Genomic DNA, 14725 nt, shown 5'->3' with positions numbered 1-14725 from the left:
CACAACGCGCACGCAAACAAGCCTTCAATTGTCATGCACCCAATGTTTTCAAACTCAATCCCAGTATCGGCTCGGAATGCTCCACACAAGTACCAAATGTCACAAATCTCTCACAACATGGCTTTTTTAAGACCAGACCATGGACTAATCCCAACGATGTACACACCGAAGCACAAACCGCAACTCGCAGCACTGCGCTGTTAAAACTTTCAGTACATACGCCTACCACCAACACGCTGTACAGCGCTCTGCTCCTCTCGACCTATGGCTGCACTTTATACAAAATACAATTCTAACACTCTAACAGTAACAATGATGGCAAAATAGGAGTCATATACAAATCTGGAAGAGGTAGCCTTTGGGAGTCAAACACTGGCTGTCCTGCTTCAGCTGGCATACAGTGGCCATACACACATTTCTTTCACAGTGCCAGCACCTCTGCTGCACCAACGATTACTCCGGACTAAAATCTAGCCGAACGCTACTCATGGGGGACTGAGTAAGCCTGGCAGCGCCCTCGCTGAAGGAATGTTTCTGAGACTGCCAGGGATCGGACCTAGCCCACTACCCAGTTCTATGAAGGAAAGTAAAGTTAGGGTCTAGGAGTACAATGGTTACTAAGTTAAGTAACCCCTGTATGCACATTTTCCGACAGCCTTCACCAAACACCCCTTTTATCATTATTATATTTATTGAGAGTGGGCCTAGCTTCAGGAAACAATGGGGTGCATTACCACCATAACACGAAGCATAGCGAGGGAAGCAGATGGAAAAAAATAAATAAATAAAAATAATAATAATAATTGAGGGGGAGTGAACAAAGAAGGGCAGGCAATTGGCAGCAAGGGCTCTACAAGCAACCAGGGGAGGAAACAGTGAGAGGGAGATCACAGACTCAGGTAGGGCGGAGGGTGTGTGGACCTAGGTGATAGGGAGGAGCCATTCTTTGAAGGGGGAATGTCTTGGGCGCTTTCCTGAACTGTCCAAGTGATGGGGCAAGTCGGATGTTGATGTGGAGGAGATACCAGGGTCTTGGGGCATAGACCGACAAGGCCGGTCTTCCGATTCCTTCCCTCCTGCACCAGCGGAATTCAAATCTGCACATGCCCCTACTCCTACCCCCTTATAGTGTGAATATATACACACAAAAACAAAGCTCTCCGGCAGTCCTTGCCCCCAGTCTAGCAGTTACGATCATAGTAAGGCAACTACATTGCAAGAACCAAATCTCTTCAAGCTTACAGTCACAATATTCTTTGAAATGCAATTTTAAGAAAGAAACATTTGAAGAATATTCTAAATTAGTTTAACCCTAGTACAACAGTACATAAGAAGACTTGGCTCATGCCATTCACTCCAACGACGATTTTTTAAAACAAAGTACTAGATTAACTTCACTGAGGCAAAACAACCAGCTCGAACCTGGAATGAGAAAAACATACCATTTTGTAACAGTACGCATTTGAATAACAAAATATTGCTATATGCCGATTTGGTAAAAACACAATAAATCATGTAATCCACGTTCTATGCTATTGCTCCATTTCTCATATGCCTGGTGCATTCTACTTATAAAGGCTACAGGCAACAACAGTTTTTAACATATGGTTTACGAGTTAGAAAAATAAATTAGCATTTTCTCCCCACCCTATCACCATGAGGAAAGCTGCGCGAGACAATAATGAACAAAAAAGAAAAACGGAAACATAAAAAAGGTGCCATTTTATTTTGCTAAAATGGCCATATCGTCTCAATGACCATCTGGAGGGATAGGTCCCTTAGAAATATGAAAAGGCCTTCCTGTTTCAACAGTAATCAGGAGGGTACACAATACCTTATATATTTTTTTTTTTTTTAAAAAAACACATACCGTTGCCAAATTTCCCAGCAACAAAAAGATGTACGTGCTTGCGTTCACATGGCACATAAGTGAGCAGGTAACCAATGTAGACTTGTTGAGGCGAGCCAGTTTTCTCTAGTTTCCTCTATGCTTGTGAAGATATGTGGTTTCAGTTGATCTGAACAGTCTGCTTGCTTCTGCTCATCTTACTGGGGACGACGTTCGAAAGTTTGAAGAATGTTGGAAAAAGATAGATGGTCTAATGCAATCATTTATTTGTGATGATAAACCACCGAGACTTAAGTTATGGAAACTTCAGTTGCCTTTGGAGAAGGGGGGCGGTGGGGTCTTGGTGTTCCAAATTTCAGAGCTTATCATAAAGCCTTTTCAAGACACTTTATCATGCCTTTTTTGAAAGAACCTCCAGAAGAGTGGGCTGTAGCAGAGGCAGTTTTATTGGGCCGGCTTCCTCCTAGGGCAGTTCTTACATCCACAAGTAGGCATCATAAGAAAACTCCTATAACTGTATTCTTGGGGGAGACATGGAAGACTCTACATCAATTGCTGTGCTCAGTGGCTTTAAAGTCATCTAGTGCTTCTGTTTGGATGAATCCAGCAATTACTGATAGGGGTAAAACTTTATTCTGGCCGGAGTGGTTTCTAAGTGGAATAAATTGGATTTGTGATATCAACAAAGATGGTAAATGGATAGATGGTGACGAGTTATGTGAGAAATATGATATTGACCATTTTTCGAATGATTTCAGAAAGTTGAAACGCTGTATGGAAAAGTATATGGACGGGGGGGTGTAACCTTGGACCTCTTTCTTAGGGGGAAGGCACCGGCAATGGATCAATAGCAAGTAGGGTGTACAATAAGATTAGGTCGAACTATAAAGAGAATTCAGAACTAAGGGAGGATTGAAGCAGGAGGTTGGGCTATGTGATTTCATCTGAGATGTGGCTAGGAATGTGTGCAAATATAAAACTTTGTTCGATTAATTTGAATGAACATTCAAGGCAAATGAAGATCCTCAATAGAGTGTACTGGAGTCCGGAAAGGCTGTTGGAGAGGTATGTTGGATTCTGATGACTGCTGGAGTTATGGGTAGTCTAGAACATATGCTCTGGGACTGTGTACAAGTTTGTGGATTTTGGCATGATGTATGTAACATTTGTCGCGGATTCTAAATGTGGATATTGATTTCTACTTCAAGACAATGGTCTTAGGGAGTGATGACTTGCTTGGGGGCCCTTTCGCTATCTCCGAGGACATTTCGATTCAGAGGGGCTTCGGTATGCAAAAAAATGATTGCAAGAGGCTGGAAGTCACAAATTGCTCTGACGGTTATGGACTGGATTGATGAGATGACCTGTCTTGCAAGCATAGAGAAGGTAATTTCGAAGAGACAAGGGAAACTTCATTTTCATTCAAAAATCTGAGCTACATTTCTAACTTTGTACTAGTTCAATAATTGAACAGATGTATTTTCTATCTGCATGTAGTTATGTTTTTGTTTCTTTTTTGCTATTGACTTATTTGTTTCTCCACAAAATGTATAAATAAAGAATTTAAAAAAAGAAAGTTTGAAGAATGCAGATTGAACCCATGGTATGTACGAGACCGGAGGGTATACCAACCAAGCCAAATTGATTGACGGGTGCTTCAAAAGCATTAATCACAAAAGTATACAATACCTGATCTAATTTACGAAACCGGTCTCTTCCTACTGTTGCAACCGTGCTCCATTTCATTCATGTTTGTTCCGCAGTGTGCAAGCAGCTCCCTATCCGTGGAGATGGCACATGCCACACGCCGTCTTATGGAGGTCATGGGGACAGAGCACGTGTGCCTTGCAACATGCTCATTGCCTGTGCTGCCCCAATGCTCTTGGCCTGCCTCTACAGCTCCTGGATATCAGATGCCGTTGCCATGGAGTATTCTTGCCTTGCTGCCCCTCAGCTGCTCTCGGTTAAAAGCAGCCTCTTGTAGCATACATGGCTGCAGGTTTGGAACCGCACTTCCAGTCATTGCCTCGGTTACCAGCAGCCAGTGCCGGCATATGAAGCCGCCCACTTTTCCTTTACCATGTTCACGACCGCCCGTTCAAAGGGTTCTCCACCCCATTCTACTTGGTTTCTTGCCAGCAGAAGCTCCCGACATATGCAGCCAATATCTTGCTCGCACCAGTATTTGGAACTGCCCTTTCAAGTTCCTATATGTGGGAGGACTAGCTCACGTACGTCTGCATCTGTGTGAAAGCATTCAGGCCAGACATCCCCCACATCCATTTTCTCTGGTGCCTTTTCTGTAACTCTTAGCACCTTTCCCGTGTCCATTCTTTACCCTGTACGCCTGCCCTGAAGTAACCTCCCTCAAGACTCGCAAGAGCAGCCACTCTGGAAAACCTCCCTCGCTTTCCGGTTAGTTGTGCCGCCTACCTAGGTAGGTGTTTCATTAGACCCGAGATGGAAAGGGGGGTGGAGGGGGGGGGGGGGATTACGCTACTCTGCACGACCCAATCTTAAGTGTCTTATTTTCTCCACAGCCCCACTAGCTTGGTGATATGCTCCCACTTGCCTGGGTCCTTCTAGTTGCTGCGGCCACTGCCTCCAGTGCAGAAGTGTCCCCATCTGTGGTTCCAGCCCTTCATCAGGCTTCATCTTTTGCTTCTGCAGGGGTTGGCCCCGGTTTTGGATCGGAATTTCCTTAGCATCCATCCATGTGCAACTTCTGGCATGTCCATTTCTAACAAAATGACATTCACAAATCCAGTCTGGCAATTTCTTGTAAGATCGCCTGGCCTTCCAACAATTTCAACTAGCGTGCATGCTTTAACACCCAGTCACCAATGCGAAACTAAAAATCCCATACCACCAACACTCATTCAAAATCAATGTTCACGTTGGCCCTACCCCACCACCCCCAAAAAAGAAACTTGTTTTCCTGACAAACCTAAGATTCTCACCTAGCTGACATTTGAGGACGAGCGTCACTTGTATAAATTGACTAACTCATTTTCCCTAACAGTATGTTTGTCACACTGTGTGTATGGCACTCAGAACAACAAGTTGAAGAGCAAAAAAAGGTTTTTCTACTGCAACGGCTTCAGTTTCTACATCATAACAGGAAGAGGCTCTCACCTGAAGTTGAGCAACCGCAGTTCACCACTAAACTAAAAGCAAAATATGGGATGGGATAAAGGAAACAATGCAGTGACAAGTGAAAATATAACCAACGAAATAAAGAGCAATAAACAGTCACCTTACCATTAAACAGCAACCTTCTTGCAAACAAAGGCTTAATGATAATTGTTTCTGCAGCCACCCCTTAAGCAGTTGGAACAATTTATGAAGTGAGAGGGCAATTGTTCCGAGCACAAGATGGCACAAAAGTGCCCCATAAAATATTCAACACCCTATCACAAGTATTACACACTTGAAGACCTAATATCTGAAGCCCGGGTATCTACAATATTCATCTTTCAGAGTCCACTGCAGCAACACAGGTGCATCGCCATTTGCATCCTTACTTCAAAAGGGAACTGCTTAACAGGGTACATTGTATTAAAAAAGTACAATTGAAACAAACTTACAAAACAAGTTACCTTTAAGATCCAGAGCTTCTCAAATCAAATATTTTAAGATGATGTACTTTCTGACATTTTCCGTAGTAGGGTAGCTGCAATTACATCAGGCCCTGCTTTACCGACAGGCCTCAAAATTGAGGGGAGCTGGGAGCCATTTAGCTCCTGCTTGTAGCCTAGAGGAGCATGGCTAGCTTGACACAAACAGCTACGTTTAGCTCCCCCATGCCAACTAATGCAGAACAAATGCACCTACGTGAATTTAACTATGTGCATTTGGGATAATCTATAAACAAACATTAGGGCACATCTAAAGTATAAGGGGTCCCAAATAACGTACAGAAGGATAGGTTTGTATGTTATGTGAAAGTCAGAATTGCAGAATGCTATTTGCTAGCCCTGTGTTACTCTGTGGTACCTCCTGGTAACTGGTTAATGCTGGATACCCAGAAGCTGCTTTTAGCTCCTGCATATCCAGTCTTAATTCTGATCCCTGTAATAAATCATTACTATTGATATTTTATTTCTATCGCACTCGTACACAAGTGTTTCAGAGCGCGGCAAGGGAGGGGAGGGGAACAGGGGAGAACAAAACAACGATCTTACTAGGCCCAGTGACATTGAGAACGCACTAGTGCATGGGAGAGGGGAAAAGTGCATGGAAGGGGGAGGAGAAGTGGAAAGTGCGGAGCAAAGGAGTAACAGATAAATAAACAATAAAGGCAACAAACAGTGGTAGTGCAGCCAGAAACTGGCAAGTGCTGGGTTTAAGGCAACAGTCCGGGTATGTCTGATAAGTGCAGGAAGAAAAATGGGGGGCGAGAGAACTGTATGGGTACAGATACATACCCTAGTGCAAGGGGTGGCCCGGAGGCAGTGCGGGTGGGTGGCAGGGTCCAACAGAACAGATCAGCGGGGGAGCGAAGGCAGAAGCAAAGAGGAAGGTCTTGAGGTGCTTCTGGAAACAGAGATGGTTCTCCTCAAGTTTTAGAGTGGCGGGGTGGCTATTCCAGGGGGAGGCCCCAGCCGACGACAGATCTACCCCTAGCTTGTTTCTTTTAAAAACGACTTACCGGAGGGAGTTGGGGGAAGAGGGGCGAAGAGCTCGAGAGGGGAGTTATTTGCAGAGGGATAACTGAAGGTATTTTGGACACAGGCCCCAGAAAGCCATGTGGACAATGTAGAGGGTTTTGAACTTAACCCTTGCGTCCACTGGGAGCCAATGGAGAGATTTCAGAGCTGGAGAGATACAATTCCAGGGCTGGAGGCCAAGGACAAGTCTTGAATTCCTGTTCTGGATTGGTTGCAGAGGGCAGAGAGTAGAGGCAGGTAGATTTAGAAAGAGGCTGTTACAATAGAGAACCAGAGCTTGGGAGACCATGAGCTTCTGGGGGAAGGAGAGAAAAAGCTGAGTACCTCTGAGGGGGTGCAGTAGAAAGTTTGACTTTTTAGAGACAGCAGAGATGTGGGAGGAGAAGGAAAGTGTGGAGTCAAAAATGACCCTGAGGTTCTTAGCCTCGCAGGTGGGGGTTAGAGGGCGGCCAAGGGAGGCTAGCCAGAGAGTGAGGGGAAAGGGTGGTGAAGGTGTGCCGATGAGGAGGATCTCCATCTTGCTGGCATTCAGACAAAGATCATTGGCGGCACACCAATCTTGAATGGCAGTTAGGCAATCAGAGATGGGAGAGGAGGGGGCTGAGGGCAGCCTGAAAATGAGTTGAGTGTCGTCAGCGTAGCGCTGGAAATTTGAGCAGAAAATGGCAATGCAGTGGGCGAGAGTTGCCAGGTATTGGTTGAAAAGCCAGGGCAAGAGGTTAGACCCCTGAGGAACACCACAGGTAGAGAGGAAAGAGGTCAGCCAGGCCAGAGCCGGATAGTGATACCCAGGTTATCCCGGAGACGGTTGAGCAGAATGGTATGGTTGACCGTGTCGAAGGCAGAAGAGAGATCGAGGAGGATGAGGACAGAGGGAGAGTCAAGGTTGGAGAGCAGATCTTCACGGATGTTCAGGAGAGCAGTTTCCGTGCTTCTGGCAGCTCTGAAGCCAGACTGGTGGTAATGGAGACAACCAACAGAACAACATTACAAAGTAGTCTACTGTGCATCCGTTGTTTCTATGCGCGCACAATTTTATGATTGTTACAAGCATTTGCCTTGTTGAAATGCTCCAGAGTATCGTTAGTGCAGTGGCATATGAAAAACTGCAATATTTTGTGTGTTTCCCTGCAGCTCTTTTTCCTCCGACCATGGCTTTATTTAATGGGGTACTGAAAATTGAAATCTAAAATGGACCATTTCAGCCAATATTTTTAAATTCTGTGGGAGATAAATCCCCTCTGAAGGATGTCAGGTTGGTTGGCTTTTCTTGCACTAGCAACTTTAAAAACCTTCCGGCTATCAGCGTGTATTAGTACGCTTTGAAACAAATTCCAGAGATCAAATCCAGCCCACGAGAGGTGCTTTTGAATCCAAATCTGCCCCGTCTGAGAGCTGGACACTCCTGATATAAATGCTAGCCCTCACAGTAGCACACATCCAGTCAAATATATACAGCAACCTAGCGAAAATACTATCCAAATATATTGAGAGCCGAAGGTGCTGGAAAAGAGCAGGGAATAAACTAAAACTCTGTATACTTTAAATTGGAAGAATGGAGACAACCATCTAAATAAAAATATAAATAAAAAAAAATAGTAAAACATGCCATCTTCGACAAACCTAAAAAGCACTTTAAAGGGATCGTGGTCTTGAAATGACAGTGAATAATTTAACATATGCCGCGACCTACCACCAAAAACATACATCGGGCCATTAAAGACAGGACAACTTGCCATATAATTTTTTGGAGCACATGCATTCCCCTGCTCTTGTGTCCTAGCAACAACTTCTTAGTGGACAAAAGGCTTGTTTACGAATATACACCAAAAAAAAAAAAAAAGACGTGTGTGTCGTGTGGTTAGAGCTGTGGTGGGCTGTCTGGCTCATTTTTGGTTGCACTAGACTAGTCTGGTTAGACGTTAAGACATGAGGAGCAAAAATTAGTGTAGAGCATGCAGAGGCAAGGAGAATCAACAGCAAGTAAGACTTAAATAGGTTTTGGAGCTATGTCTTCTTTCTATTCCATTTCATAGGCCACTCTTGTAACGGCAGGGCAAACATTCTGCTCCGCCCAGGATAGGAAATAAATGGCAACGCCAATCGTTTTGGCTTTTGTGTAAGCATTTCTAGATACTGCTATAATGGTACTATCAGGCGATGAGATGTCAACAACTGGCAAATTACATTAGTACTGCGATTATATCAGTGCCCGGAGAACACCTATACAAGAATCAAAATAGTTGGCTTTTCTACTGTTTGTTTTTGACAGGTATTCGGGGCAAAGTACATACGCAAGAACACACCGATTAAAAATCAAGTGGCTGAAGGCAGCCAACGTGGTTAAGTATTATTACAACAGGAGTCGGTTTACAGCTGCATTTAAGCTATTACATGAAGACTTTAGAACTACCAATGGCAGCCCAATCAAATCACAGAGCTAGCTCGCAGAGATCTGGAGGGGAAAGTTGGGGTTTTGCATGGGGAATAATTCCCCAAAACATCTACAGACTGCATTCCTCCTCACAACCCATTGGTCTCCACTTCAGAGCAAGTAGTATGTCAATAGGCAACACTTAAAACACTGCCCAATAGCCAGAACTAAAATGAATACGATAACACAGAAGTTTTATAAACAAACAAAACTGACAAATAATGTAACACTACTCGTGGAGGTATGAGAGAAAAAGTGCTGGAGAACAGAAGGGAGACCTTAAACACCAAAGCAGCTGGAGTAAAAGCAACACTTGCTACAGTCCAGGACTACAAGGTACTTGGAGACAATGCAGGAACAACCACCAACAAAACGATGCTTCTCGTTGAAAGAAATGGGGCTGGGACAGCGATCAGCTTAAAAGTTCACCTGCTAAAAATGAGAATAGTTTGGTAACAGTGTGCCTCAGAGAAAGCAGCAGGACAGCTTTCCGGAGCAGACGAGAGGCAGTATGAAACAAATCATCAACCACACTGTACCCGACCAAATAATTCAGTTGCAGGGGACTGGAGAACCTTCCACAGGTAGGGTCAAAGTGACCTCCCATCAAAACAAAGAGGTGAATGCTGGAAGGTTTAGAATTAATCTTAACCTCTGCCATTGTTCTGGGCAACACTTCATGCGATCATTCTTTGCCTACCAATCCATTACAGAAAATGGAAAGACCATATGCAAATCAAGATTGGTCCAAGCCCAAAAAGGGCAGCCCAGCCCTAACTGTTAGGTCACACCCTTTCTGCACGAGGCCACAAGCATCCCAGACATGTTTCAGCCTCAATGAGAATCATCACGGAGGAGTAGCTTGGGTCTCTAGGCCAAGCAGCCACAGGACCCACATTGGGGCATACCCATCCCACTCAGGGTGACTAAAGCAAAACAAGCGGTGATCACTAGAATGTGTAGAATGAATCTTCTCTGGCATCGCTCTGGGCAACCCTCCAGACCGTCATTCTTTGCCTGTCAAGACATTATAGAAAAGGAAAAGACCATATGCAAATCAGGCTTGGCCACACCCCAAAAGGGGCTGCCCAGCCCGAACTGCTGCGCCTTGCCTAGCAGTCCAGGCTGGGCTGCTCCCATTGATGGCAGTAGCAGTTTAACAGAAATTAACATTATTTGATTGTGCATTAGCAAAATAAAAAAAAGCCTTTCACATCACTGGCTAAAAGGCAGCATTCTGCCACTTCATTCCTTAATCCAGCTGGCCAAAAACATGAAAACCACTCAAGGAAATAATACTGACAGTGTATGTAGGTGCTTCTGTATAAGTTCACTACAAGGTTTTAAGAGTTTACCACAAAAAGGTGAAAATAAAAAGTCGATGCTCTTCTGAAGATTATATGGCCGTGATTGACAAGTCTGCTTTTGTCAACGAAGTACATGTCTTCCCCCAACTTGCATTACAGCAAAGGTCAAAGTCAACAGTTTTGGCTTTTAGGCAGGCACAGGAAAGGCATTTCCCATGCAATGCCATAACAGTACTACCGAGCCGCAAGATCTGGAACATGGTGTGATTGCCTGGGAATACGTTGGCACTGTCAAATGCCTATCCCAGACCTATACACACACAAGCCAAAAGTGTTAGCTTGGTCAATGTCGATTTTTAACAAGACTTCTGCACCCTTTTACACAGTTTCCAATTCTGTCTTTGGGGTTTAGCACATGATACATGTACAATACATACAGAGCAAGGAACAGACATCAAGTGCCTGAAGGCACACTTGGTAAAGCTTTTAAATCAAAGAGTTCCAAGGAGAGGGGTGTTGGGTGAGGAGGAGCAATTAGTCGGCGGGAATGGCCAATCAAATTAGCAGGACCAAGCAAGAGGTGGATAAATAACCAAAACACCAGTAATCTGTGGGTCCCTGCTCGTATATCAGATCCCCCCAATGCAACAGTGTTGACATGTAGGTGGCGCTCACAGCCAAAACTGTATACAAGGCATAATAACAGAAGCCACGAATTCAACAATCAAAAGATATCTGCTGAAGTAGCAATCACTGTCAGTTTGGAAGTTAAGACTGCAGACTAATTTTCTATAAACACAAGGGCCCTTTGCTGATCAACAGCCCAAAACATGATTTATAACAGGGCATTGTCTCAAGGGTTTTAAAAAACTGCCCATGAACGGCACGTAATTCTTCTCCCCATTTACGTTATTGACCATGTATTGGCACACTCAGATAGCGTTTTCTGGTTTGAACCTACCATGTAATTACAAACTATGAAATACTGGAAAGTTTCGCTTGGAGGATGGAAAGGATAAGGCACTCCACCCTGCGTCCTGGCCCCTACGAGTTGAGTGTCCCCCTTCCTGCACAGTGCGCCCCCAGCTCTTCCTTTTTTTCTGCTTTTTGCATACTTATTCTGCCTTTCTTTAGATCCCAGGCTGAAGGTAAGCATGGCCCAGGTGCTCTTTGTATCTTTTAAAATGCCCCCCTTTAGAAATTAATCCAGCGCGCACTCCCGCGCTTGTTCCCTTGGGCCCATCCCCACCTCTCCCGAGCCTCGATTGGTCCCACCCACCTTCAAAGCACAACCAACCAGGGAAGCCCCCTATATGAACTGTACCCTAACTGTGCTAGTCACGCCAAATAGAACTGTGAATATTTGCTTGCATCGCAACTAGACAGGATTGTGAATATTAGCCAGTGCCACATTCAGATAGAACTGTAAATGTTAGCTTGTGTCGCATCTAGACAGGAGTATGAACATTAGCCAGTGCCACATTCAGATAGAATTATTTAAGGTCAGCTTGCAACGCACCCCAATAGGATCACGAGTTCAACTTTGTGCCACATTTATATAGACGCACCACATCTAGTAAGAATTTGGAAATTACCATGCATCACATCTAGATAGCGATTCCACTAACCAACCCACTAAAAAGCTCACCTTCCTGCATACACCTCAAACAAAACAACCATAGCAAACTGCACGACCTTCACTACACCGCAACAAAACAATCACACGTAGCCTCGAACAACAGAACATGAAGACTACCAACTGAAAAGCTCACCCAAGTAAGCTCATCGAACAGTGCTAACCGAACTGAAGTAGCCAACGTCACGTCACTGGTCTCGTGCACTTTTTCCCCTGCTGAGTGCTACTAACACCCACCCACTTTCCTGTCCAGATCTGCCAGAGGACCACTACGGTGGTAATAATGTTAAAGGACATTTGTACTATGCTCCAACATTTAACAAACCCCGTCTCCCCTCAAGAAACAGTGTAAATGAACAGTCAAACAGGCGAGTGAGAGGTGGGGATAAGAAACATCTGCCACTGCTTATTGCTAAGCGACCCTGAAACGGATCACTGTGGACGAGTGTGGCTTGGGCAGAGTAAATGCCATTTCAAGCATTTTAAAGTCGTAGGATTCCCGTTAAGAGGCGACAACACTTAAAAATCAGCCTACGAATAGCGAGAGACAGCGAGTGGGAAAAAAAGGAATCAGCAAAGGGATGTGCTACAGAACAGAAGGCTCACGGAGACACTCTAAACACGTTAGGGTGGAATAGTCAGCACATCTGGAGTGGCCATCATGGTTTTGGTTCTGTGCAGAATCTCACAATAATTCTTATAAGAAAGCGGAAGTTTGCCAACATATTCCTCCAGTCAAACGGCCTTTTTTTAGATTCAAAGATAAAGCTGCGCCAGCACTTCAATGTCAAATAGTCCAGGATATAACCTCGAAAGGTTGAGCTCTATAGCTGATCTGGCGAAAGAAGGGTTTGAAAGCCGGTGATGAAAGAATGAAAAGGGGATACGAAAATAAGAAGGAAAATGTAATCAGATCTGGGGTGGCGTGATAAAACGATGCAAGAAGTTAAAGAGAAACGGGAAAATAAGTACCCAGGGGTGAGAATGAATCAATATGGGACAGATGTGCACAAGGAGCCATGGGTTAGGGACTGAAGGAGCAAGAGGCAGTACGTGAGGTGGAGGAGCTTTGAGTAGGAAGTAATTGTGATGGGCGGTAGCACATTAATGCGGTGAGACGAGGGGGGCGTGGGACAAGCAGCTATACAAGGAGAAGGCACCCAAGAGAAAGATCCCAAGTAGCGCTTTCCGATTACAGCGCTACAGTGAGGAACTGGACGATAACAATGTAAGACTCTTCGAGTAGGCAGGGCGGCCAATAGACGTGTTGCTTGTGACAAAAAGCGCATCACCGGGGGCGGGGGTCATATCCCCGGTGTGAGAGTTGGCATCAGCAACACCCACATTGGTAGTTTTAGGGCAGGTTTCTGGCCCTTTAAGATTCGGTGTTTGCAGGCTAAGCGATCACTGGACGTCTCTCAGCGCAAACATGAACCCTTCTATGCACTCACCGCCGCTCAGAGCAAGGGTTTCCACTGTCCGGGAACCGCCACTCTCTCCACCCTCAGGCTCTGGCCTCTACTTCCGCCTTTCGCCGCTTCTTTCCGAAGCCGCATCACTTCCGGTAGTGTCTAGTTCCTATCCGAGAAACGGACCCTGGCAACACTCCGCCCTCCTCATCGTCACGTGACTTTGAGCACGTTACGTTCCCTGTAAAGTAAGCTCTGCACCAGCTTGTCGATTGGTTGATACTAGTTCCCATCCGAGAAACGGACCATCGGTTGTCAGGGCCATTTCTCAGATGGGAAATAGCTGCTTCAGTGTGAGTGAGCTAGTTCCCATTAGAGAAATGGCCCTTTTTTGCCCCCTAGTGGCTAAGTCCTGCATAATAATGGGAACTAGCCCACTCACACAGAGAAGGCTAGTTCCCATTAGAGAAATGGCCCTTTTTGCTCCCCTAGTGGCCAAGTCCTGCATAATAATGGGAACTAGCCCACTCACACAGAGAAGGCTAGTTCCCATTAGAGAAATGGCCCTTTTGCCCCTAGTGGCCAAGTCCTGCATAATAATGGGAACTAGCCTACTCACACTGAGAAGGCTAGTTCCCATTAGAGAAATGGCCCCTTTTGCCCCTAGTGGCCAAGTCCTGCATAATAATGGGAACTAGCCCACTCACACAGAGAAAGCTAGTTCCCATTAGACAAATGGCCCTTTTTGCTCCCCTAGTGGCCAAGTCCTGCATAATAATGGGAACTAGCCCACTCACACAGAGAAGGCTAGTTCCCATTAGAGAAATGGCCCTTTTTGCCCCTAGTGGCCAAGTCCTGCTATTTCCCATTAGAGAAGTGGCCCTTTTTGGCCCTAGTGGCCAAGTCCTGCATAATAATGGGAACTAGCCCACTCACACAAAGAAGGCTAGTTCCCATTAGAGAAATGGCCCTCTTTGCTCCCCTAGTGGCCAAGTCCTGCATAATAATGGGAACTAGCCTACTCACACTGAGAAGGCTAGTTCCCATTAGAAAAATGGCCCTTTTTGCCCCTAGTGGCCAAGTCCTGCATAATAGTGGGAACTAGCCCACTCACACTGAAGCAGCTATTTCCCATTAGAGAAGCGGCCCTCTGACCTGGAAAGGCAGAAAGGTCCTCTCGGCTAATGGGAACTAGCCCACTCACACTGAAGCAGCTATTTCCCGTTAGAGAAGCGGCCCTCCGACCTGGAAAGGCAGAAAGGTCCTCTCGGCTAATGGGAACTAGCCCACTCACACTGAAGCAGCTATTTCCCGTTAGAGAAGCGGCCCTCCGACCTGGAAAGGCAGAAAGGTCCTCTCGTCTAATGGGAACTAGCCCACTCACACTGAAGCAGCTATTTCCCGTTAGAGAAGCGGCCCT

The 14725-nt window shown here is 45.4% G+C and overlaps 1 protein-coding gene across 1 annotated transcript in view; it reads right to left on the bottom strand.

The window, feature by feature from the left end:
- Positions 1 to 13487, bottom strand: part of RAB5C (RAB5C, member RAS oncogene family) — a 466724-nt gene extending 453237 nt beyond the window's left edge. Inside the window, exon 1 of the mRNA XM_069634471.1 lies at positions 13348 to 13487. The gene's annotated coding sequence lies outside the window, so the exon portion shown is untranslated. The remainder of the gene's footprint in view (positions 1 to 13347) is intronic.
- Positions 13488 to 14725: the final 1238 nt, after the last annotated feature.

The sequence above is a fragment of the Ambystoma mexicanum genome, chromosome 13 (assembly GCF_040938575.1).
Source record: "Ambystoma mexicanum isolate Mex_15411 chromosome 13, UKY_AmexF1_1, whole genome shotgun sequence".
NCBI classification, from domain to species: Eukaryota; Metazoa; Chordata; class Amphibia; order Caudata; family Ambystomatidae; genus Ambystoma; species Ambystoma mexicanum.
This window is presented reverse-complemented; position numbering and strand designations above follow the sequence as displayed.